Source organism: Astyanax mexicanus, chromosome 11, assembly GCF_023375975.1.
Source record: "Astyanax mexicanus isolate ESR-SI-001 chromosome 11, AstMex3_surface, whole genome shotgun sequence".
Classification (NCBI taxonomy): Eukaryota; Metazoa; Chordata; class Actinopteri; order Characiformes; family Acestrorhamphidae; genus Astyanax; species Astyanax mexicanus.
The window spans coordinates 11916916-11941186 of record NC_064418.1 but is presented as its reverse complement, the minus strand read 5'-3'; the positions used below and the strand labels follow the sequence as shown (position 1 = coordinate 11941186).

The following is a 24271-nucleotide window of genomic DNA, read 5'->3' as shown; positions in this document are numbered from 1 at the left end:
CTTGCGTCTTTAGGGTTCTCTTACTTTGGATGTTTTAATGAATTTGTAGGAGTGTAAAAACTGCATGTGATGTATGGTTGTGTGCAATACAATCCTCTCATTACAAAACACACCAATTAGTACACCCCATAAAAAATGTTTTTAAACATATTAACCATTAATAATATTAATTTGAAATGTCTTTAAATATAATTTGTAAAAAAAAGTATTGAATATAAATGCTATTTCTTGCAAGGAAAAAGTAAACCCCTATATTTATTACTATATAAAATGTCTTAATAAAAATGTCTCAACAATACTTTTACACTTTAAAGTAAAAGCTTGAGTTCATACTTTTGACTCCTTTGACAGGCATGTCAAAATAACAGTTTTATTTCTGGACAATATATTGTCCCAAAAATAATTGCGATAAATGATTTTGCAATTTTAAGACAATTTTATACCACTTATGTAATTCTACCCTATATAATTAGATATTATTATATAATTATACCTACTTAAATGCAATGAACTATTAATTATTAAGAAAATAGTTTTTTTTACGTTTAAATAATTCCATGTAAATGTCTAACCAGAAAAATAATCTGATGATTTATTTTCATTCGTATTTAAAATTAAACAGACTAACTCATAGGCCCTCATCTCTTAATCACATCTCTACTCCCTTGTGCTGAACGTGGGCCAGAAATAGAGCTGAGTAATTAAGACTGTAACCATGTTAGAGCCTAATAACTGTCAAGACACTCACTAAGTGTGTTAAGAAGTAATTCCTAAATGAGCTCATGTTAATTTTACCAGTGCCTTAACAGACTTCCATTACAGCCATAATGCCAAGCTTGTGTTGGTGTGTTAAAAACTGTATTTTAACACCATAGTATCAACTGCAAATTTTCCTCTTAATATTTTTTTACTTGAAATATATTTATAACATAATGTGGGTTTATGTTTAGTTTTACGATACTGTGTATCGCAAAATCCTAAGTATCGGCCCCACAATCTTGCTCTCAATGGTTTGGTGCTCTAACCACTGAGCCACCACTGCCTGTCCAGTAATTCACACTACATTAATTTATGCACACAACAAATGCAAATGCTGCAAGATCATGCTGTCAAACTAAATTTATACCAGTCTATTTCCACTGTTTATTAGCAAGGTTACTCTAGCATTTCCAGTTGCAGGCTAAAAAAAGAAGCAAATGTATTGATTGATTGACTGTGTCAGGTGAGTGTGATCAATAATATTCACTAGATTTTTTTCACTGAACTGTTCCTTTAAGTCAAAGTTTGCAGTCTTGCGATCTTTAGATATATTCAGTGCTGAGATCATAGCTTATTTAAGCTCTGAATGTAGCAGCAGTCCATGAATAAACAACCACATCTTTAAATTTTTACTGTCTTTAGCAACCAGGTCAGTAACTCATTAAAAAAACACAGGGGATAAAACCAGCTGATGTGGTTTAAAATGTGAATAAAATACTATTTGGCCTGAATACAGTAAGTCTCTCTGGTTCTCCTGTAATGGTTCATTCTTCATTCTTTTCAATGCGTACCAAAGCTAATTACACATTTTTTTTGTACATGAATGTCAAGGCAATAGTGAGATTCAGTTTTTTTTATCTGTGGGAGAATGTCTAATTGGGGAGTTAGAATGATGCACCATGTTTCATGTTGAGTGTTCGCCTTAATTTAATGTGATACTAATATTACACTCCTGCATTACAAGCCTACAACACATTTCAAAAGTTGGGATGGGGAACTTAAGCACAAGTAATAAGATAAACAGATGATCTGATACTGAGGTTTAAACAGGTGATGTCAACAGACAATTGTAATAATGATTTGGTACAAAAAAATAGTACGTATGAAAGATTGAAGCGAGGAGTAACAATTGGCACAGGATCTCCAGTTTGTCAACAAATGCATGGAGAAATTATTGATATGTTTAAAAACTCGCTCATCAGAGAAAGATTGGAAGGATTGGCATATTTCTTCCTCTATAGCCTATAATATCATTGAACAATTTAAGACATCAAGGGATTACTTTGGCAAAGCTTTGTCAAGCACTACAATGCAGACTAACAGGACATTAACAAATACTTAGTTCACAAAAACTTTACAGTGCAAAACAGAAGCTTTAAGTTAACCATGTCCGGGAGCTACGTCAGGTTCTTTGGGCTAAGAAGCATCTTGGATGGCCCATCACACAGTAAAAAATGCACCTTCAAACACATTCCCTTACCCACCTAACTCAGCCCTTCTTAGATACAACCACTGACTGGAACTTGCAGCTACCTCTGCCAACTTCTACAACTGCCCTCAGCACATGGCCGCTAAATCTGAATTAAGTTAGCATCTTGAGGCAGACTTTGCTACAAAACCCCTAGCACTTACCTCAACTTGTCTGCTTACCTCTCACTCTTACTTCCACAAAGTCTGCATACCCCTACTTTTACTTTCATACACTCCATCTACTTTAACGGAACAGTCAGCTCTATAAAATAAACTATTTGTTTGATTTCAGATTACAACACAACATCTGGCCTCAAGGTTGTAAGTGCAATGCACTCTGGGACCTGCAGTTTTCTGCCTTTATCTACTAACATCTTCTCTTCTCAACTCTTGTGTCTTCCCATTCACAGCCACTTATGTCAAACACTGTGCTGGTATCCTATTAAACTAGGCGTACACTGTGCGATTTAAGCCGACGTTAAGCCCGATCTTGTTGGTTGCGACTGAATTTCACGATCATGCTAAATTTTAGCTAGTGGTTAGCTGCTAATGCTATTGCTGGTGCAACCAGCCTTAGTAAAAATCTGGAAATTTAAGCTTACTGTAAATTAACAGAAGCACTTTACTCACCCAAACAAACAGTTTTCAGGAGAGCTCGTTTGACTTTAAAAGAAAATATTTTAATTTAATTATTCCCCACCACCACTAGCCAGCAATGAGACCTGCTGAATTAGAAGGAAAACATGGAGACAACCCTGTTCCTTACTAGTGCCACATGACATGCCTTAGAATCCGGTGTGCCTTATGTATGAAAATGGATCAGAAAATAGATGTTCATTGATAGTGTGCCTTATAATCTGGTGTGAAAAATACGATAACTAGCCTGTTGAAACAGGCATATCATTAATTTCTATCTGTAAAATGTTGAGTGCAGCTGGGCTGCAGGAACAGGATTGAGAAAACTTAGTCAGGCCAAAGGTTAAGACTGTCTAACAGTATAAGAGGTCAGAAACACAGAGAAAATTCATTTTGAACAATCAGTCCCTAGTCTGTCTACTGAAGCTTGAAGTATCTGTGCAGGCTCCTCGCTGGGTGGCGATGTTTCCCGCACTGAAACCGGACTTCTAGACTTCTAGCCCTCAAGCTAATTTAGAGCAGCTATTTCTTTCTTAGTTTTATTGATTTATTTATATTCTCACCACAGTGTGGACGTTCACATATCATATATTAAAACCACAAGGTTATTAAAGCTCTAGAATCAATATTCACTAACAAAAAGAAGCGAGAATGTGAGTGAGAAGCTGGCGAATGAGAAGCGACCTTCAGCTGGTCTGAGTCCTCCTCCCTCCTCCAGCTTAAAGGGGAGAAGACACTGGTGTAGAGCTAGCTTAGCTTAACTAACTACAGTAGCTACTAGCTAGTTACAATACCGCTGTGCTAAGGCGACAAAAAAGGGCATATTTATTATATTTTCTTAGTTTAGGCTTTCTTTTTGAACCCCCTCAACCTCCTCCTTCTTCACCAGCCAGCACTCACTCTCAGCGGGGCTGTGACTGCACCCCCGAGCGCTGGCGGCGCTACGGAGATCTGCTCCACATTTGCCCGCCTCGGAGAGCAGGGAGACCGGACACACGAAACAACAGGCAGCGGTGTACGAGCCGAGCACAAGCGCCGGGCTGCCAAATGCACGAATTTACCCTCCTACTTTTTCTTTTCATCGCTGTGGATTGTAAATTCTCACACTCAGCCGGAATGCTCACTGCTGGATTTTATTTTTGACCGGTTTTAAATGTTTTTCACCCTCCTTTTTCACCGCCAAGAGGCCCCGCGGATTGTAGCGACGTGTAGCCGCCTCGGGGCGACCGTATCGGGGATGAAGTCTCGCTGGGGCTCGCTGTGGGCGGTTTGAGTCAGGAACTCCCCCACCTCCACCACTCACACTAGCTAAATTTCCAGTCGTTTTGTATTCATTTCTCACATCGGAAAGAAAATATTTGCCACGTTTCTTCAAACCTGGACACCCCTGGAACAGTTTATGACGGTAAGATTTTATATAAAGTAGTTTTTAACCTAGTTATATTAAGAAAAAGTAGCTAAACTGGGCTTTCCAACCTAACTACTTATTTAGCCTGCTAGCTGTAACAGTTTTGGCCAATCCAGATTCAGAAAGTAATATTCCATTCCAGGATTTTGTTCCAACTGCCCTCGGCAAATCTGCAGAGCAAATGTACTGGGGCAGCTGGAGTAAAACCTTGGAGTGGAGTTTTACTTTCTGGACCTGGATGTTTAAGCTCTGTAGCTATAGGTTAATAAAGTTTTTATGGCATGGCTGACTCTGGAAAGCTGACTCTGGGCTATGGTTGAACGTTTATGCCTTCAGAAAAATACATTAAAAATAATGTTTGGTGTGAATAACAAGGCAGGGTTAACGTTAGATAACTAAGCAAGAGAAATATAGCTTAGCCAGTTAACTTATGACTGTTCTCCTTTCTAGACAGTTATTTTAAGCTAACTAATCCAGCTAGTACCCTGTATAAGTTTTGGGAGGGCTAGACGATACTGGTGGAATTCTGTATTGTGATGTTTAACGCTATCAAATATCACGGTTTCATATGACATTTAAACTAGCTTAGATAACTAAAAGGACAATTTTACCAGCTGTTACACACAGTGTGGACTGCAGTAGGTTAAGCAATAACATTTATTTTGTTGTCTTTAAAAGCATATAATTGCTTTGTTATGCTCTTCTATTATAATGTCAGTGGCATTTAAATGGTCTTAAATTTGCAATATTGTTTATTGCCGTTATTCTTGGGATGATATAAATATATATCTACTTGGCTGTGATTCTCAAATACTTCTAGCAACTTTATAGTCATAAAAGACCTTGGAAAAAAGGCTTTAAATATATTAACTTACTAAAAATGTTTGGAACTACCACTGCATTTAAGGTGGAACGGAAAAACACTATTATCGCATGCAAGATAAATTTAATAAAAAAAAAGAGATATGTCTTGATTAAACACTCTAGAAGGTTCTAGTGACATTTGAGTGAGAGAAAAAAAAATAGAACTTGATGTTAAGGTTAGCTTGATTTAAATCTATGCTGGTTTAGCTGTCACATTTAAGGTGGAAGGGAAAACTCTTAAGGCTACCTTGTTCGCTAAATATAAGTGAGAGATAAATTAACTAACACCGTAGGTTCTACTGCGACTTTCCAAAAGCACTGAAGAGACTGAGGAAACTCCAGCAAATTTAACATTTACTCATGTGTCTTTCTAATAATGATTGACAGGTTTCTCACAATATCCCACAATAACAAATGGGATGCATTCGAGAGACACTCCCGAGACAGTACCATCTCTCTTGGTTGTTAGCAAAAAGTGTGCAAAAAAGCCCAGCATACATTTGTCCCGATTTGTTTGTTTGTTTGTTGAAGATATTATATGTGATTAGCTGGTATGAGAAGCCCACTATCTGTATGTGGAAGAATCCAGCGAGTCTCAGGAGAGGTGGGATGTCTGCAGCAGCCACCTAGTCTTACTAATACTTAGAAAGCTTGTTTCATGGAGTAAACTAATTAAGGTTTGAAATCTATGATGTTTTACCTATAGTATTAATTAGGGGTGTGCCATATCGTATCGTACGCGATAATATCGCCAACATTTTTGAATATCGTGAACGATATTTTACCCTGAAATATCGTGCCATAACACTTACCCCTAATTATCAAATCAGGGTTCTACTTTTTAGCTGTTTTAAGCAAAAGACAAATTCACACATTTCTCATTTCCTATTATTTATCTACTAGAGACAGATTATCTGTCCATTATCATTTATTTAACTTTAATCCTGGATATATTGAGATATTTGGAGTTCTGTTACAAATCTACTAAAATTCTTGTATTTTTTTTTTATATCTTTATTTTTGTGTCATATCGGCAAGAGTATCGTTATCGCGATAATACCATGAAGTATCGTGATATTATTTTAGGGCCATATCACCCACCCCTAGTATTGATAACATTTTAATTGATTGTTTAGTTTGTAATCATGCTCATAACTACAGTAGAGTTTAATAGGCCCTGCCATAGAACGTTGTGGAACTACAGCAGATATGCTGAACTTATGTTTACCAAGTGCTTTACAGTACATCTGTATAAGTAATCTATGGTGTAAGAGGATGTCATATAGACACTATAGTTCCAAAGACTGCACTCATGTTGTTTTCCTCAGTCTTAAGCTTTCCGAGTTGTCTCAGTAGGCATACGTCACTAAGCAGAAATAAAAACATCCTGCCATGCTAGCTTGCAGGATGAAAATGTGGCCCATCTCCACACAATTGGTGAAGAACCATCTGCAAAAAAGAAGACATTGTCAGATGTGTGTAGGCTACATCTAACTTACTGTGTATAAGAGTATGTGTGTGTGTGGTACATATATTTCTGTGAAACTGAGTTGTAGGTGGTACTTGGAAGTTTTAGTTTGCTTGTGGGTGGAATGCTATATAAAATGCTTGAAACAAATCCCACAGTGAGAGTACATCAACTTAGATATATGTTGTGACATGCTATGAGCGTCATGTACATCTAGTTAGACAGTAAGTAGGTGGAGGATGTTATACTAAGTAAGTTTCAGTATGTGTTCATTTTTCTCCTGTCAAAACATGACTGTAATATTTTTTTAAACCATACTTAAATTGTTTTCAGATTAATAACCACATTTTAGTATCAGACAAAGAGAACCTGAGTAAATACAAAAAGCAGTTTTTAAATGATCATTTCATTTATTAAGGTAACAGAAATCATCCAAAACAATCTAACTCTGTGTATAAAGTATATTTCCTCTAAATTTATTAACTTGGTTGTGCCACCCTTGGCAGAAAAGTCTGCAATCAAGCGTTAGCACTAACTGGTGTATAAGAGTCTTTCACATCTCTGTGGAGGAATTTGATCCCACTCTTCTTTGCAGAATGGTTTTAATTCTGTCACATATAAGTATATTGTCTATCTAGGCTGCAACGATTAGTTGAGATAAGAGTCAGTTAATCACAGTAAACTAACTGCAACACACTACAGGACAGAAACTCAGTGGGAGAGGGGTAGTGCTGGACGATATGGCCAAAATTTATATCACGATATATTCCTTAAATTTGGTCGATACGATATAATTTCGATATTGATATACATACTTTGAAGGCCTCAGAAAACTGCTAAGAAGCCCTGCAATCCCTGCAGCACTGCGAATTTAAATTATTATATAACTGTGTATTTGCACTTTTTGTATTGCTGGCATCAGATACCCTCATTATATGCACATCTATCTATCTATCTATCTATCTATCTATCTATCTATCTATCTATCTATCTATCTATCTATCTGTCTGTCTGTCTGTCTGTCTGTCTGTCTGTCTGTCTGTCTGTCTGTCTGTCTGTCTGTCTGTCTGTCTGTCTGTCTGTCTGTCTGTCTGTCTGTCTGTCTGTCTGTCTGTCTGTCTGTCTGTCTGTCTGTCTGTCTGTCTGTCTGTCTGTCTGTCTGTCTGTCTGTCTGTCTGTCTGTCTGTCTGTCTGTCTGTCTGTCTGTCTGTCTGTCTGTCTGTCTGTCTGTCTGTCTGTCTGTACCTACTACTGTCTGAAAATTTAATTTAAGACTTTGAAACCTCCTTTCACAAAAACTTTAATACTTTAGAAATAAAAGTAGTCAAAATAAATGAATGCTCAATATTATTTGCATATAGCAAAATAATAACATGACATCCCTGTTAAACATAAGCCTATATAACTATTACCAATAAAAATAACTTTAAATTACAGCAGAGGCAGAGCTTCTTATTCTTTGTGAACAAATTTAACAGATTAAAACAAGTGTTTCAACTAGGATATAGAATACAAGAAGCCTTTATATACATAAAAGCAACAAGATTTTCCCGTCAAATAAACAAACCTACAGGCTCTATCAACTATGAATAACTTAGTTACAACATAAGCTATAAAAGTGCTTCAGTCAGTATAAGAAAAATATTGTATGTAGTGGAGTTGCTTGAAGTGGTGGAACAGATTAGATGTATTAACATTACCGCTGCTGGTCGGCTGCACTCTCCGGCACAATTTGCAGCAAAGCGGCAAGGGAGCGGACCCGCTCGTCCCGGCTCTGTTTGGCTCCACCGCGAGACATATGTGCTGAGTAGCGAAGCGGACCCGAGCCTAGCCATTTTAATGTAGCCTTGCCTAGCCTAGCCTATTTGGCTACGTGCCTGTGTGGTTACGTCATCACGCACTGACGTAGCCCAGCTACGGGGGCTGAATGTGTTGAGCTCTGGGGCGAGCTGACGTCAGTAAAAAACGCCTGTCCGTGATTCTAATACATATCGATATACCACAAAACTGATATCACCGTTATTGAAACATTTCTTATCGCGATAAATACCGATATCGAATTATTGTCCAGGCCTAGAGAGGGGTAATGGCTTTTCACTCACATACAGTAGCCTATGACTTTTGCAACTTAGCCTATGATTTCTGCAACCTAATGTTCTGCATCTTAATGCTAGGGCCAACGCTGAACTATAGGCTTCTGTGGTGCAGCTCAAGCTTTTATCCTTAAAAGCATTTTTTCCCTGTACATTACTCTTACTCTTATACTTTTAAAGTAGTTGTGAAACCAGTACTTTTACTTAGAGTAAAAACTTGTGGTGATACAGAAGTATTTTAAACACTAGTATCTATACTTCTACCTACCTAAGTAATAGGGGTGGGAATCGTTTACTATCTCACGATTCGATTCGATTCCGATTTTGGGGGCCACGATTCGATTCAAAATCGATTTTTGATTCAAAACGATTTGAATTATAAAAATTTCTGCTTCTGGCTTATGAATCTTATTGAAAAAAAACCCTCCATAATATACACTGGTCCTGGAGCAGGTAATGTGTTACAAAAACAATAAAATGTGCAGGAATGTGGGTCCTCAGTGACAGAGGAATCACTGGGATATCACAATGACGTTAATGAACAATAAATAAATAATAAATAACACTGCTTTATTACCAGGCTACTAGCGGTGGTGTGTAGGTGACGCTGCTGGGCTGATGTGATGATAGCAGTGGAGCGCTAAAGTTCAGGAGCAGCTGCTGATTAACTAGTTAATTTAAGGTCGTTGTATTTCTTCAGAAAGGGGGCAGGAGGTGGAGAAATTAATTCATATGGTCCATTCCTTAATTCCTCTGTGATGAGGAGCTGAAATTAGCTCTGATTAGCTTATTGTATTTTTCCGTTCCGCCTTAAATGCTGCAGCCCGCTGCCACCTGTAGCGTTATTTAAGGTGGAACTGGAAAGTTAGCTAGTTAGCTAGCTAACAGTTACTGAAACTAACTACTAGCGATCTTTTTTATGCTTGTTATGAAGCATTCTGCCATAAAACATTGAAACTACACGTTAATCTAATGTAATATAGTGCTTGTTCTGCCATCTTACCGGTGATTCTCAAACACCTACGCTCTGTGTGTGTCTGGAAGATCTCCGTTTGAAAGGACAAGCGCTATCCCCAGGGTTGCCAGGTCCAACAAAAATACCCAGCCCAAAATCAGTCTAAAACCCGCCCCTCAGAATCGATTTTGGGACATTTTAAATCGATTCTGAATCGTAGTAAATGAGAATCAAGATTCTTATGTGAATCGATTTTTTGGCACACCTCTACTAAGTAATGAATGTGAATATTTTTCACACCTTTGGCGTTTGGAGAGTGCATCAGGATCATTGCCTTGAATTACTGATCCCATGTTCCTGGACAGTCTGAAGGAGTTAATTTTATGCAGGGCCATTTGTTGGTGCTTCTGGGGAGTCAGCTGTTGGAAGATGATAGCCTGCGGTGAGGGCCCGGGTGGATGCAAACACGCACCTGAGCCGAAAATGCGCAGGACTGGGAGCCTGTGGGGGGCAACAGGGTAAATGAAGGCAGGTGCCTGGACAGTTGTGAGGGGAGCACCTGCTAACTACTCTTCATTTGGGCATAAGAAATACATTTTCAAATCATATAGTAGTTTGTCTTAAAATTACAGCTACATTACTGCTGCAATTCTTGTGCTTTTGGTTTCAAGTGGCAGTAAGGCAAGTGAATGACGTCAAGAGGTGACGCGCCTTCGGCTGCTTCCATCTAAACAAGCAATATTTTGGCTTTACCAAAAATTGTATTGTGCTACAAATCCCTGTACTGTGTCACAAACCCTAGATGACCCCACTTTAAGAATCTTGCCACATTATATGGCTATATACTACTGTGGTACAGAATAAAAGCAATAGTAAAGCTCTTTGGTGATTTTAAGTCTATGCCAGTCAGTGCTGATGCGCTTCTCCAGGTGGGCTGTCGTTTCCGGTTAAGAGTATGATTGGCCGTGGCTTCTGTCTGGTGTAATGGTTGCAGAGGTGTCAAGTAACAAGAAGTATAAATACTTCGTCACCTTATTTAAGAAGAAAATTAAGTTATCTATACTTTACTGAAGTAATTATTATTACTAAATATATTTAAAAATACTTTTTACTTCTAAGCCTTACATTTTCACACAATTATCTGAACTTTTTTAGTTGTTACATTTTAAAAATAGCCTTGTTACTTTATAATTACTATTTCATTTCATATTGTTTTCATTCTGGCTAGTCAGCGTTCCAAAAAAAAAAAAACAATTCAGATAAATCAATGTTAAAACGATGGCTATAAAATTGTGAAACTGTAAACTGTAAAATACTACACATTAACATATGAATATATAATATTGCTGTAGTTACAGTGGCATAACAAAAGTGGAGGACATTTTTGGTGCTATATAGAACCTTTTTTTACAAGGTTCTTTAACCATTTACTGGAGTTTTCCAAGTATTGCAAGATGCCTTAAACCTGGCAAAAATACCAGGTACTCCAGTAATTATTGGATTTGTTTTTATTTATTTAGTTATTTGACTATCACTTTTACTGAATAATTTTTGATGCACCCACAGGGAGTGCCACTATAAGGACAATGGCTATATAGTACTGAACAGTAAATTCTGCAAAGTATCTTTCAAATCATCAGACAATTCTTTGAGGTTTCATGGTTTGAAGAACCTTTAAAAACAGTATTAAAATAGTACTTTTTTTAAAATAAATATAATGTTTCTATACTCCTATACTATACTCTTTTATTCTAGACTATACTTCTATACTATTTTCCCTGTATTGTAAAATAATTTAACCAGGCAAATCAATTTAAAGATTTAAAGCGCTTCAGTAGTGGTCGAAAGAACCTTTTGAAGAACCACCGGGTGGTCCCACATTAAGAATCATGGCTATATTGTTCTGTAGAGTTCTGTGCAGTATGATATCACAAGTTATTTGAATGTGTTTGAAGTAATTTGATTGGACAGTTCTTGACAGTTCTTTTCCCATCACTGACTCATCATTTCCTCCAGGGTTCCAGAATTGTGATTGTTGAGTTGCAAAGTGAAGGGAGGAGACCTGCCTAAGAAGAGACCTGCCCATTACTGGGAATAGTAGTAATGTCGTCATTTAGTCCGGTTCTATCTGCCTTTCTACACAAACCTTCCCGAGGTGTTACAGAATGGATGATTAGCAGCCTTGTCATGTCCTGTCAGCACCTGTGAAGTGAGGCAATAATGCGTATTATATATTGTCTGGTGAAAAAGTGGCACAAGCTGTTTACAGTAATTACTGTTACCTTACAGAAAAAAAGTCAGTACTGTACTGTAGTTGTAATACTGTAAGTAGGCCTGTACTTTACAGTAAATGAAAAAAAATGCATGATGTCCTAGAATGAACTGCAATAAACAATAGTATTTTATATATGTTGTGTTATGTTTATATATATTATTTTATATATGTTATAAATATTATATATGGTATAATGTAACAACACAAAAAAGCAATTACACTATTAAGAGTGATTTCATATTTTATATTTTAGAATTAAGAATGTTAAGGTTTTAACGTAATGTAATATAATATATATATTTTTAAATTTGACAAAAATCAACATGCAATAAACCCACTTATTTAATAAAAGTGTACATTAGAGCTGAATAATATGATTTTTCAGCAATTGTCAATATTTCAATAACATTCCCGTGGACCGATTTGAGTCGTTCTCCAGGTGCTGGTGTTTTGAGCTAAAGAACAGAGCAACATATCACATCAAACAGCAGAATTTACAATATCTAACCTGCACATGAAAGACATTCTTTTATCAAACATCAGTTAATTATTTAATCTTAGAACACAGTTAATACAATAAATAAAAAGATTTACACTAAAAATAATCCAGAAAAGATTATATTTGTTTTATTTAAATCTAAATTATTTATTTTCGTCCAAATATGGTCAAATTCTAATAATATGTGCATTATTTTTTACAAGCATTTATAAATATATACATTCTTTGTCATTTTATGCAGATAAAGGTCCATCAAAGTATAAATTGTTGCAGCTTTTTTTGCCTGAAAATGACAAAGTATTTATAGAAAAGTATTTATAGAAGCATCTATATTAAAGAATAGCCCCAATGCTAACTGTATTCCTAGATGGATTTTCTGATATCAGAATGATATTAGTCCCTGTGCTGGTTAGATATGGTATGTACTGCAGTTGAATGCGATATGTGTATTTTCTGTTATGAAGCTCAGGAAAATTTGGCATTGCTTTATAGTGTCATTGACGCATAATATAATATTTGATAATCGTGATTACCATTTCTTCAGTAACTGTTTGGGATGCAGTATTAATGATTAATTTCATATTTGTTGTCTTTAAAAGAGTACAATTGCTTAATTATGCATTATATTATCCTTCTCTGTGTCATTTTAAATGGTCCTAAAATGGCATTAATCTTGTTTATCGCAGTTATTTCTGCGACAATATGTCATCCACCACAATGTGTTTATATGTGTATATATGTAAATAACAACTACACATGTATCTCAATAAACAAAATCACTTCTCGAGCATGTAAAGCAACATAAGCTTCTCTCACTCTCTCTATTTCTCTCTCTCTTTTTCTGTCTCCCTCTTTCTTTCTCTCTGTGTGTGCTGGGCAGCTTGTTTACTCTGCGGGTGTTGTGTCAGGGTTAGGGTTACAGCTCACACTCAGCCACAAAAAAAGAAACAGCATCTGTTTGAGAGCAGCAGCCTGCAGCCGCTGACCTTTCCTGACTCCACCTCAGGGTGACGGCGTGGGCCTGTAATCACAAAACCTCGCAGAAACTGAACACACTCCTGTATCTCACCAACAATAATCTACTGCAACCGTACTACAGCCTCAGGTCACTTCTACACACTATCATTATTATTAATAATGGATTAGTTCTGAATTGAGATACAGTGTACTGAATTCAGATACAGTCCACATGTTAAAGACATGTTTGGAGTCTGAAGTATGCTTTTGTAGTATAAAGTGGGAGATTCTGGACTAATCAGTATGTCAGTACGAAATCAGTACACACAAACTATACTGTATCTGGACGGGATTAGTTTCTCAAATCCCAGGCGGTCCTGGGGTAATTTTGTGATTTTATTACTGTCCGGAATGACCATGTATGTGTTCTCTCGTCAGTTTTTAATTCAGTTTTTACAGGCTGAATTACCTACTGTTTTTCGCTGAATTTTAGTCCCATCTGGACGCGAATCTCGTTTCATCACCTCACATTTAATAAAGTAGCTATTTGTCCACACTTTGGGCACACGTTTCCACAGAGATCCGCGTAAACACAACAGCAAGTGGAAATGGAGGAGCTACTGAACTCGATGTCATGTGAACCAGAAAGCCAAAAAACTCACTGGTCCTCCTGTTTTTTCAATTGCAGTCCAGATGCAAGAGTTTTATCACTGAGAAACTAATACCATCCAGATAGGGTTAAAGTATACACTAAGGGTGGGCAATATTATATCGTATACAATATATCGTGACACAGAAATATCATGATATTAAAAATCCATATTGTGATAATAGGGCTGTTCTGTCTTAAAAGTAGTCTATTATTTACCGTGAAGCTTTAGGTGTATTTATTGTATTATTGTTTTAGTTTGCAGTTTATATGCATGCACTAAATATTCTGCAATATTATTTGCTGCATTATATTATTTTATGCTATATTATTTATTTTGCCACGTTATGATTATTCTGTTATACTATTATACTATATTCCTGAAATGAATGAATTATTTTAGTTTTCCTATATCGCCAAATATATCTTTATCGCAAAAATACCCTGAAATATCGTGATATTATTTTAGAGCCGTATCGCCCACCCCTAGTACACACACAGTACATTTTTTTTTTGTATTAAAGACTAATACAAGCACATTATATGTACATATGGACACAATTATTGGGACACTTGTTCATCTCTTCTAAAATCAAGGGTATAAGTTTATCCTGCCTTTAGTAGAGTAATTGTCTCTACTGTCCGGTCCAATTCTTTCCACTAGATCTAGTAGCTTTGCTGTGGGGATTTGATTGCATCCTGTAATGAGAGTTACAGGGGTTGGACAATGAAACTGAAACACCTGTCATTTTAGTGTGGGAGGTTTCATGGCTAAATTGAACCAGCCTGGTGGCCAATCTTCATTAATTACACATTGCACCAGTAAGAGCAGATTAAAACTGTCTGAAAGGGATTGTATCCAAAAAACTTAAAACCGCATCTGCCCAAATCACGGCATAATTTAATGTGCACCTCAACTCTCCTGTTTCCACCAGAACTGCCCATCGGGACAATAAATTATTGTGGTCTAAAACCAGGTGTTTCAGTTTCATTGTCCAACCCCTGTAGTTCCAGAAAACACACCGTTCCTTTGCTGCACAGCTCAAATTCTAAGAGTCTTTATACCCTTCCAAGCAACACCTGGCATTAAGAGTCATAGTGCCAACATGTTCTTGTTCATCTGCTCATGAAAGTTCTATTCCATTGTCAGTACTTCTCTACAGGAACTACACAATTCATGTGTGTACATTTGCACATCTGTGTCAGCAATAGGAGCAACCTAAAGTAGCTGAATGCATTCATTCATTCATTAAAGGGGTGTCCACAAACATTTGGACAATACAGTGTATTTACTAAAAGGAGACTGTTTGCAGTCTAAAGCTTGACTGTTTGTTAGCAGCGTTAGCCAAACAGCTCTTCCAGAATCACAATTTTGCTTAGTCAAAGTGTATTTAGTCTCTCAGCCTGGACCGAGGCCAATCAGAGCAGAGGTTGTTTACATGGCTCGGTCTAAAAGGCACAGTAGCTCCAGAAGCTTTTTAAATGGATCATTTGAATGGGTCACTGGTTTTGTTGCATAAACATGCTCAGATGTCATAAGTGGATCTTAGTTTTTTGCTGACCTTATTATTACCCACTATGTTCTCCACAAGCAGAGCCCATTCATGTGAAGGTTTACTAATGCTGGACGATATAGACAAAGTTTAGGAGGATATATTTCTTAATTTCGCTTGATACGGTGTGATTTTGATATTTATATGAATAGTATAAAAGCTACCGTCTGTTGTCTACATCACAAACTGGCAGTGCCAGGCTACCTGATTGTATTGTACTTACGTCAATCAAGCATATTGTGTTTCTACACTCATTATCATTATTTTTTTTACAGCTCCTCTTACTATATAGTTGTGGTTTTCTATATTATATGGTATTTAATAAAATTGGCAAAGTTTTTGAATATCATTATCGCAAAAATACCCTGAAATTTTGTCATTATTTTAGGGCCATATGGGTCATCAGGGTACAACTTGTTTGCTATTGGTAGCAAAAAGAAAAAAATCACACTGTTTTCCCTTTTCCACAGATAATAAAATCTGTACAGTATCCTTTAATTTACTTCAGTTCTGGATATATACAGTGCAATCGTAGTATCATGACCTGTTGGATCATTTTACTTCTGTAAAATCAGTTCTGTTTTCTGTTAAAGCACTTATTTTTTATTTACAGTAAGCTTAGATTTCCAGGTTTTCACTAAGTCTGGGTGCAGCAGCATTAGCATTAGTGATCAGCACTAATAAAAAGCCGCCAGACAGCGGCGTGTCCAGTAAGCCAGGGCTTCAATCTGATATACTCACCTCTGAATGGCAAAAGAGCTATTGCTTAGCGTGGTTAGCGGCTAATGCTAATACTGCTCCAGCCTCGGTGCTGGAGAACCTGTTTTCAGCAGAGTGGCATTACTGCTCCTTATAACCTGACTGGTAAAATTCATATATAAGGGGCACCAGATTATAAGACGCACTAGCGAAGTTTGGGAAAATAAAATTATTTTAAGAATAGTGTATAGTATAGTGTGAAAAATAGGGTAGCATGCAATAATGTCACCAAATAAAATGTAAAATTCCTCTTGTTGCAGTTGTTTATTTTTAGTTTTTTTACATTTTTCAAATTCAATGTTTTGTCATCACTAAGAACATTGTTATTACGATAGCATCAAAATTACGATGATGCTATCTAATATAAGACACTTTGTAGTTCTATAATTATAGACTGGGTTTTTTTTTTTTTTTGCACTGCTGGACTGATAATTGTCCACAAACAGCATCCAGTATGCAGCATCCAGTGGGCTCTAATGAAGGTCTAGACGATGTGCAACTACAGATGGCGAAGCTAGTATGAGTTTCTAATAGAGTGGGCAGTGTTTAAAAACTCCAGCAGCACTGCTGTATCTGACCCTCTTTAAACAGCACAACACAGTTTGCAGAGAAACAGAAAGACTACAGTCTGTAATCATAGAATAGAAAAGTCTAATAAATTTGATGTTTTTTTATGCTTGGTCTGTACAGGTGTATAGGTCAGAAGAAAATAATGCAATTTCAATTTTTACCCTAGTATTGTGCAGCCCTTATAATACATGTACACCCATCATAACAATAACCGCAAATAAAAGGTGGAGGTGTTTGTTTTGCTCTGTATTCAGCTCTCTGTCTTTAATCCCAGGAGCGCCAGTATACAGCAACACAAACAGCAGCTCCTGAGGGCAGCACTCGCACAGACCTCTCGCACGCTGAACTGCTATACATGCCTCGGCAACCGTCTCTGATTACTAAATACGCGCTCAGCTTTCAGTGGAATTACAGTGACTCACGGGCGCAAATATTTCAGCACCAAATGCAGCTTCCTCTTTCCTCCCAGACATGAGAACTTTATTCATTAATGCTTCAGCCATCTCCCTGTCCCTCCGAGCCGTGTCACAAGTCCTGAATTAACAATGACACGCACAGGGAAAAGGAGGCGGGCTATTTACAGCTTTTCCGTCTGAAACGTGCCGAGACGTGTTGCCAAAGAAAGCAGCGGGAAGCAGAACAGCATGTCACTTCCACCTCCTGTAATTCTGACTACTCTTACACTGAATGTGTTTCCAAGCGAAGAACAGTGTTCCTCAGTCTGAGATCTTTTTTAAGAGTTTAAAGTATAATACACAAGCATTACTAGTGGTATAAAATCTGAAATCTGTGTCGATTAACATCCAGCGCTCGTTTAAGTTTGAAAGAAAATGTTTTTTTAAGAATTACACTGCCCCCAGCAGTGATCCCTGCTGAATTAAACGGAAAACATTGTGACACTCTTGAACCACAATGAAGATGATCGGATACTTCCATGTATCACAACATTGGCAGAAGGTAATCTTAAGCACATACAAAAGCAGTTCTGCAGAAAGGAATCAATGACTCATCCTGTGTTTTGGTTTATTTGGAATGTTTTCACACCTGCACGTTCAGTCTGTTTAAATCGTGTTCTGGTTTGCTTTCGCACTTTGTGCGATTTGTTTAAGCAGGTGTGAATACAGTTATTGCACTCGAATGCTGCCCAACACAACCACACCAAGCCCCTTAAGAGGAGGTGGTCTCAATCCTTAACCTGGTATATTGCCCTAAGAATTACTACAGCTGTGACTAGATTGCATCTCTGCTGCTGCTCCTCCTAGTTGAACTGCACGAATTCAAAAACCTGCTCTAATCCAAAACACAGGACCTTCTTTCTGTATTTACTTTCTTACTCCCGCCCTAGTCGGGTCTGACTGTTAAGCAGAGAACAGAGACCTTCTCAAAATACATTTGCTCTTGCACGTTTAACTGTGTGAAAACAAACCAGACCGAAGGGAAAATGCTCCAAGTTTATGAACTCGTTAACGTATTTGATTTTTTATCCTTTAAATGTATTTGGTCTGCATCGAGAATAGACCCAGTTGTTTAAGTGCACTAAGATCTGACAAAAACTCACACTAGTTCTGATGAACCAGAATAACATCTTGGTGAAACCAGGGTTTGCTTTGACACACCCCCCAAACCATGATTCTCTTAAAAAAAACAGACAAAAAAGGAGACTTGAACTTTATGCGATGAGAGTTTATAGATAATCATGGGAATCATTTTCTTTGCCAAAATGTTGCCTCTAGTAAAACCAAAAGGGGATATGTGAGATGATGTTATTCAGGAGCCATCTTTGATTTGTCTTTTCCAGGGATGTACACTCATGTCACTTAAAATACGATCCTGTTTTGAAAGGTTCCTAAAGTGTCCGAAAGATGTTCTACTAAAGCCTCCGGAGCAGTGTAGCCAATTTTGGGAGTACATGCTGTTGTCTATAGAGTCAAGACTCGTGATTTCCATCCTATCGCCAAGTTTTTGCCAATACACCGCTGTAATAGAATGAGAGAGCACGGTCCGGCTGCATCTCAGCCCTCTGCATGTTCAGATGAAGCGCTGTGCGCTCCACCACATCAGTCCGGGTCGGATTAAGAGATTAGGTTTGCTGAGCTGTCATAGTGGTTTCATGGATTCCAGATGAGTGTGCTGTGACTCTGAAGATGAAACAGGTAAGCTCATTAAGAGATTAGCATAAGCTTTGATGATTACTCATTGGGAATGCTGTGTGATGTCGGAGGTCGGCTGGGTCAACAGCTCGTGTTCACACCACTTCTTGAAAGGCAGTACGGCAGAAGTTGGAGGTGGCTGATTGACATCAGAAGAATTTGTAGAAAACTTGCGTTAAGAACTTAGCTTGCGGTTTCAATGCAAACCTTGGGGGAATAGAAAGGAGCTGCACGATATTGTGACAATTTTACATCGTGATATGTTTTGTTTTGGGATATTAAAAAAAAAAACAGGAATTTTGCAGAATTTTGGCCAGAAGTCATGTTTTCTTATAATGCAAGCTTTCTGTCAGTGATTGTAGTACAATAAATGATATAAGGTATATATTATCAGTTGGATTCCAAAATGTATTAACCTTATTTGTCTTAAAGCATTCTTTGGTAGAACAACTTGTGTGCTTAGGGTCATTGTCTTGTTGGAATACCCACCCTCTCTTGAGATTTCGTACACAAAATTTTCTTTACAATTCTCTGATATAATTCAGAATTCATTGATCCATCAATGAAGACACGCAGTGCTGGCTCAGATGCAGCAAAACAGCCCAAAGTATGATACTAACACCACCATGTTTCACAGATGGAATAAGGTTCTTAAGCAGGAATACAGTGTTTTCCTTTCTCCAAACATTCTTTCTTCCAATAGCTTTGTGGATTGTCCATGTGATTTTAGAAAACTGCAGACAAGCAACAATGTTCTTTTTGGAGAAAAATGGCCTTCTCCTTTCAACACTGCCATGCACACCACTGCTGTTCAGTGTGCTCCTGATGGTGGACTCATGAATATTAACATTAGCCAGCGTGAGAGAGGCCTTCAGTTGCTTAGAAGTTACCATGGTATCCTTTGTGACCTCACTGACTATTACATGCCTTGCTTTTGGAGTGATCTTTGTTGGTCGACCACTCTTGGGGAGGGTAACAATGGTTTTAAATTTTTAGGTCTTTAGATGAGCCTCAATATCTCTTTTTCTGATGTCCTCAGATATCTCCTTTGTACCATAATATACTTCCACAAACCTGTGTTGTGAAGAGCTGTCTGCCATATATGTATGGCTGCTATATATATATATATATATGTATATATATATATATATATATATGTGTATATATATATATATATATATATATATATATATATATATATATATATATATATATATATATATATATATATATACACGTATATATATATATATATATATATATATATATATATATATATATATATATATATATATATATATAGTCTAAAGGGTTCACAAACTTGTGAGTTAAAGCCACTCTATACTGGCGTTGCACACAAAATTGCATGCTCTGCATTGTGACTATTGTGTAATATCAATGCTAAAACAGTATATTGTGCAGTCCTAGTAAAAAGGACTTTCTGCAACAATTTCTCTGCTATCAGCATGGTTTTCTTTGACCCGCCCACCCTGAGTCCAGCCTGTTTTTCAAGCCTAGCAGTTGATGGTGGAGGTGGTGGAAGTAGTGGGTGGAGAAAGGGACTCGTTCCTATTTAACTTGTTTGTGTTTGCTCTGCCAAATGTAGCCAGAGGCTGCAGAAATATTGAGCCCTGTCAGAGACTGGCTAGAAGTGTGTGCGCCATTGAGATCTGGTTACAAGGTCCTGTGGACACAGTTAAAATGCGTCTGTGTGTGTGTATGTGTACTCACCTGAGTAAGAAGAACCACCCGCTTTCCCCTCCCCACCTGCCGAAAACACACACACTGCACATTGCACTATTTATGTCGGCCTGGCGCAGGGTAGCGTGGGCAGCATGCAGGAGAGGAACTGTCTCTGTTTACTCGACAGAAATAAGATTCGCTTCAAACAAACAACCTCTGAATCCACCCCACTGGGTTACAGGCTAGAACCCTTGATCTACCGAGACTACACCAGGGCACAGCCGAGCCAGAAATATAGATCAGAACCTGTCGGGAACCAGTTGTTAAATGATTGTATTTGGGGTCAAGGTTCCAGTGATCTGATCCTCCAATTTCACATTTTCTCAGGTTCGAAGTTGCCCTTCACCAGTCAGATTACACTGTTTTTCCCAGTTTTGACATGCATCTCATTCAGTCATGTGCACACTGTTCAATTTCCCAGTTTTGAAAATGCTCACCCAGTCACATACATAAACTTCTGTTTCCTAGTTTTGGAAATGCCCCTTATCTATGGGATATGCTTGCTCTTAGAATTCCCAGTTCACAAGTGTCCCTCGCCCAATCAGTTGCACAATCTTCTATTTCCCAGTTTTGAACTTGCTCTTCAGCCTCTGTGCTAACTGGCCAAACTGATACATGCCTACACGTGGCACCGACGAACACACCCACAATACACCAACTTGGGGCTACATGAGACTTGTAGCCTGCAAGTACGAATGCAAAATTAGGGTACAGATATACTTGCTTTTAAGTACACCATTGCGTATGCATTGGTGCATTGTATGTGCACATACTTCAGAAGTTAATGAAAAGCATACATTAGGACATGCAATACCGCTTGGGGCAGAGCTGCACATCAACAAATTTGCCTGTTTAAACAGCTGGCGAGAGCTCAACATCATTTTAAAAGTCGATAAGGAAACGTGTACATTGAAATGGAAACAAGTCAGAGACCAGTACATCCGTGAAAAATGGTGAAAAATGCTCAAGAAATGGAGAAAGGGATGGAGCAGACAGTAATTATTATTATTTCAAGTATTCATTATTTGTCTGAGCTGCCAATTACTGATCAGATTAATCCGCAGCCAAATATGATAATCGTCAGTTGCAGTCATGTAGCACATAGGCACGTATGTCAACTGTTACATTCATGGTGCAGCTGGTTGTGTACATAATTGCATGGTCAAATCCTTAAATGCATCTCTAGACATTTTCTGGAAAGAGCTTTTACTGAATATATTCAAACAGCTTCCCCTGTATGTTTTTGTACTTAGCTTAGCTTCATTAAATTTGTGTAAGTAGATCAACCAGGGTTCCAAGCTCACGTAACGATGCTGTTCAGCGATACGGGGTATTTTCTGTGATGTGCAGGGATAGTGTACTGCAACATGTGCTTTAAGCCCCCAGTCTTCAGGCCCGAGGCTCAGACTTCACAGACAGCCCAGGGTTTCTATTGATCTGGAAGATCAGCAGTAAACACTAAAGCTTTCTCTTTACTGCTCCTCGTTCTCTTCTCTTCCCAGAGAGTCGTTAGCTTACTTAGTCCCTAAGGACTCTTCCACTTGCTAATGAAACGAATGAGGATGTGCTTACACACTATTGATCACTGCGGTGCTTCTTCATTTACATGTGGAGCACTTTGGCTCTGGCAGTTTTGCATGAGGCGCTCTCACAAGTAGGAACAGCCTTGATAACACTTGCTTGTGTTTTAGTGAGCCTGTCACAATAAGCTTTTTTGTTTTTGGACAATATATTGTTCCAATGTTTATTGCAATAAATTATACTTTTATTAATGATTTAATTGTTTTGTTATTTTAAGAAAGAATTTCTCAAACACCTATGAATACTAAAGCCCAGTCACATTTCTCTTTTGTACCCCTACCCCTTATTTTTTTGCTTTGTAACTCCTCCCCCTAAGAGTTCATACGCTCGATACAGATATATAGCAGTGGATCTCCAAAGTTCTGCAACCTAGCTGCTGGATAACTAGTTAACTGTATGGCATCATATCTTAAGAAGTTTAGGTGGTCCAGCAATTGTTATTGCTGTCCATTCATTAATTCCGATCTGTGATCGGAAACTGAAATTAGCATTTATTAATTTTTTTTTCCACCTTAAATGCTGCAAATTTCTGCCATCTGTTGCACCATTTAGCTTCCTAGCTAGCTACTGAGATTAACTACTAGCAATTTTTAAAGCCTGTTAGGAAGTGAAATACATATTTGCCATAAAACACTGACACTATCATAACCTTTAACAAGCAAAATAGTCAAGTTTGTTGGTTGCTTTGGTTGATTGTGCCACCATCTTGCCAGTGATTCTCATAGCCCTCAGTTTTGAGTGGGCCTCTGAAAAATTTGGAGGGTCATGTAGCCCTAACACTTCCCCTACTCCTCCAGCCTACTAAGAATCAGGACACCCTACCCCTAGACATGCACACTCAAAAGGGCCAAGGGGTGAAATGGGATTGGGCCTAAATATTAGAACAGTTTTAATCATTTTGTTCACTACTGATGTCGTTACAAAGTGCACCTCAGTTTTTGCTGGTTGTGATTTAATTGCATCATCAGAAATGTCATTAGGTTTAAAGTGCTCAGTCTTTTCAAGTATTTGTCTGAACACCGAAAGTACTATTTTGCAGTTTTTGGCCAAATGATGTTGGTTTGCCAAATGTTTAATGCATTCCTAATCTAAGAACAATTTATGCCAGTGATAATACTGTAGCATGGTATTGCAGTTTTTAAGCTTAATGTTTTTAAGCTTAATTAAGAATATTCTGACAAAAATATAAAGCTGTGTTAATTGACCTTAATTGACCCAGTCTAGTTTAATTTACTTCAGTAAATATTTGACCAACAACATCTTGATCTGGTTGCAATGGCTCCTATAAAAGGGGTGGTTATGTTAGGCAGCAAATGAGCAGTCAGTTTTTGAAGTTGATGAGCTCAAGCAGACAAAATTGACATTTTGACTTTGACTTTTGATCAAACTGTGATGGCAAAATGACTGGGTCAGAACATTTCAGAAACATCGGGTAGATCTTGTGGGGTTCAGTTCCAAATACGCATTGGTCACTACTCATCAGAAATGCACCAAGAAAGGACAACTGGTGACACTGATGCTCGTGTAGGTCCCAGCTAATAACTTGCATGACTCTGGGTCTTCTATTAATGACTTGTTTTAGGATACTAAAGTGAAACCTTGTTCAGAGGTCTTTGTAAGTTCTGTTTTGTTGGCAAAAGAGTGATCTGATTGGCTGTAATCGCTTTACCTCAACTGCTGTTCAGTTAAATACCTTCAGTTAGCTTCAACACGAACAAAAAGCTCCAAGAGCTCTCACTATTGGTCAAGCTAAAGATTAAAAGAGTTTGCCCATGATGGATCTCCCCATCTCTTCTTTCCTGGCTCAGGTAACCTGGTGTTGTGAGATTTGTCATGCTCCAAATCAGGTTTACAAAGCAGAGCTGAAAATTCAAAGGGAGGT

General features: G+C 37.7%; 1 protein-coding gene across 2 annotated transcripts in view; it reads left to right on the top strand.

The window, feature by feature from the left end:
* Positions 1-3413: 3413 nt before the first annotated feature.
* The window catches only part of ptpn4a (protein tyrosine phosphatase non-receptor type 4a), an 84774-nt gene continuing 63916 nt past the window's right edge, over positions 3414-24271 (top strand). The window contains exon 1 of one of the 2 annotated variants that reach the window (XM_022680487.2): positions 3414-4270. The gene's annotated coding sequence lies outside the window, so the exon portion shown is untranslated. The remainder of the gene's footprint in view (positions 4271-24271) is intronic. The other variant, XM_022680486.2, reaches the window with a different exon arrangement.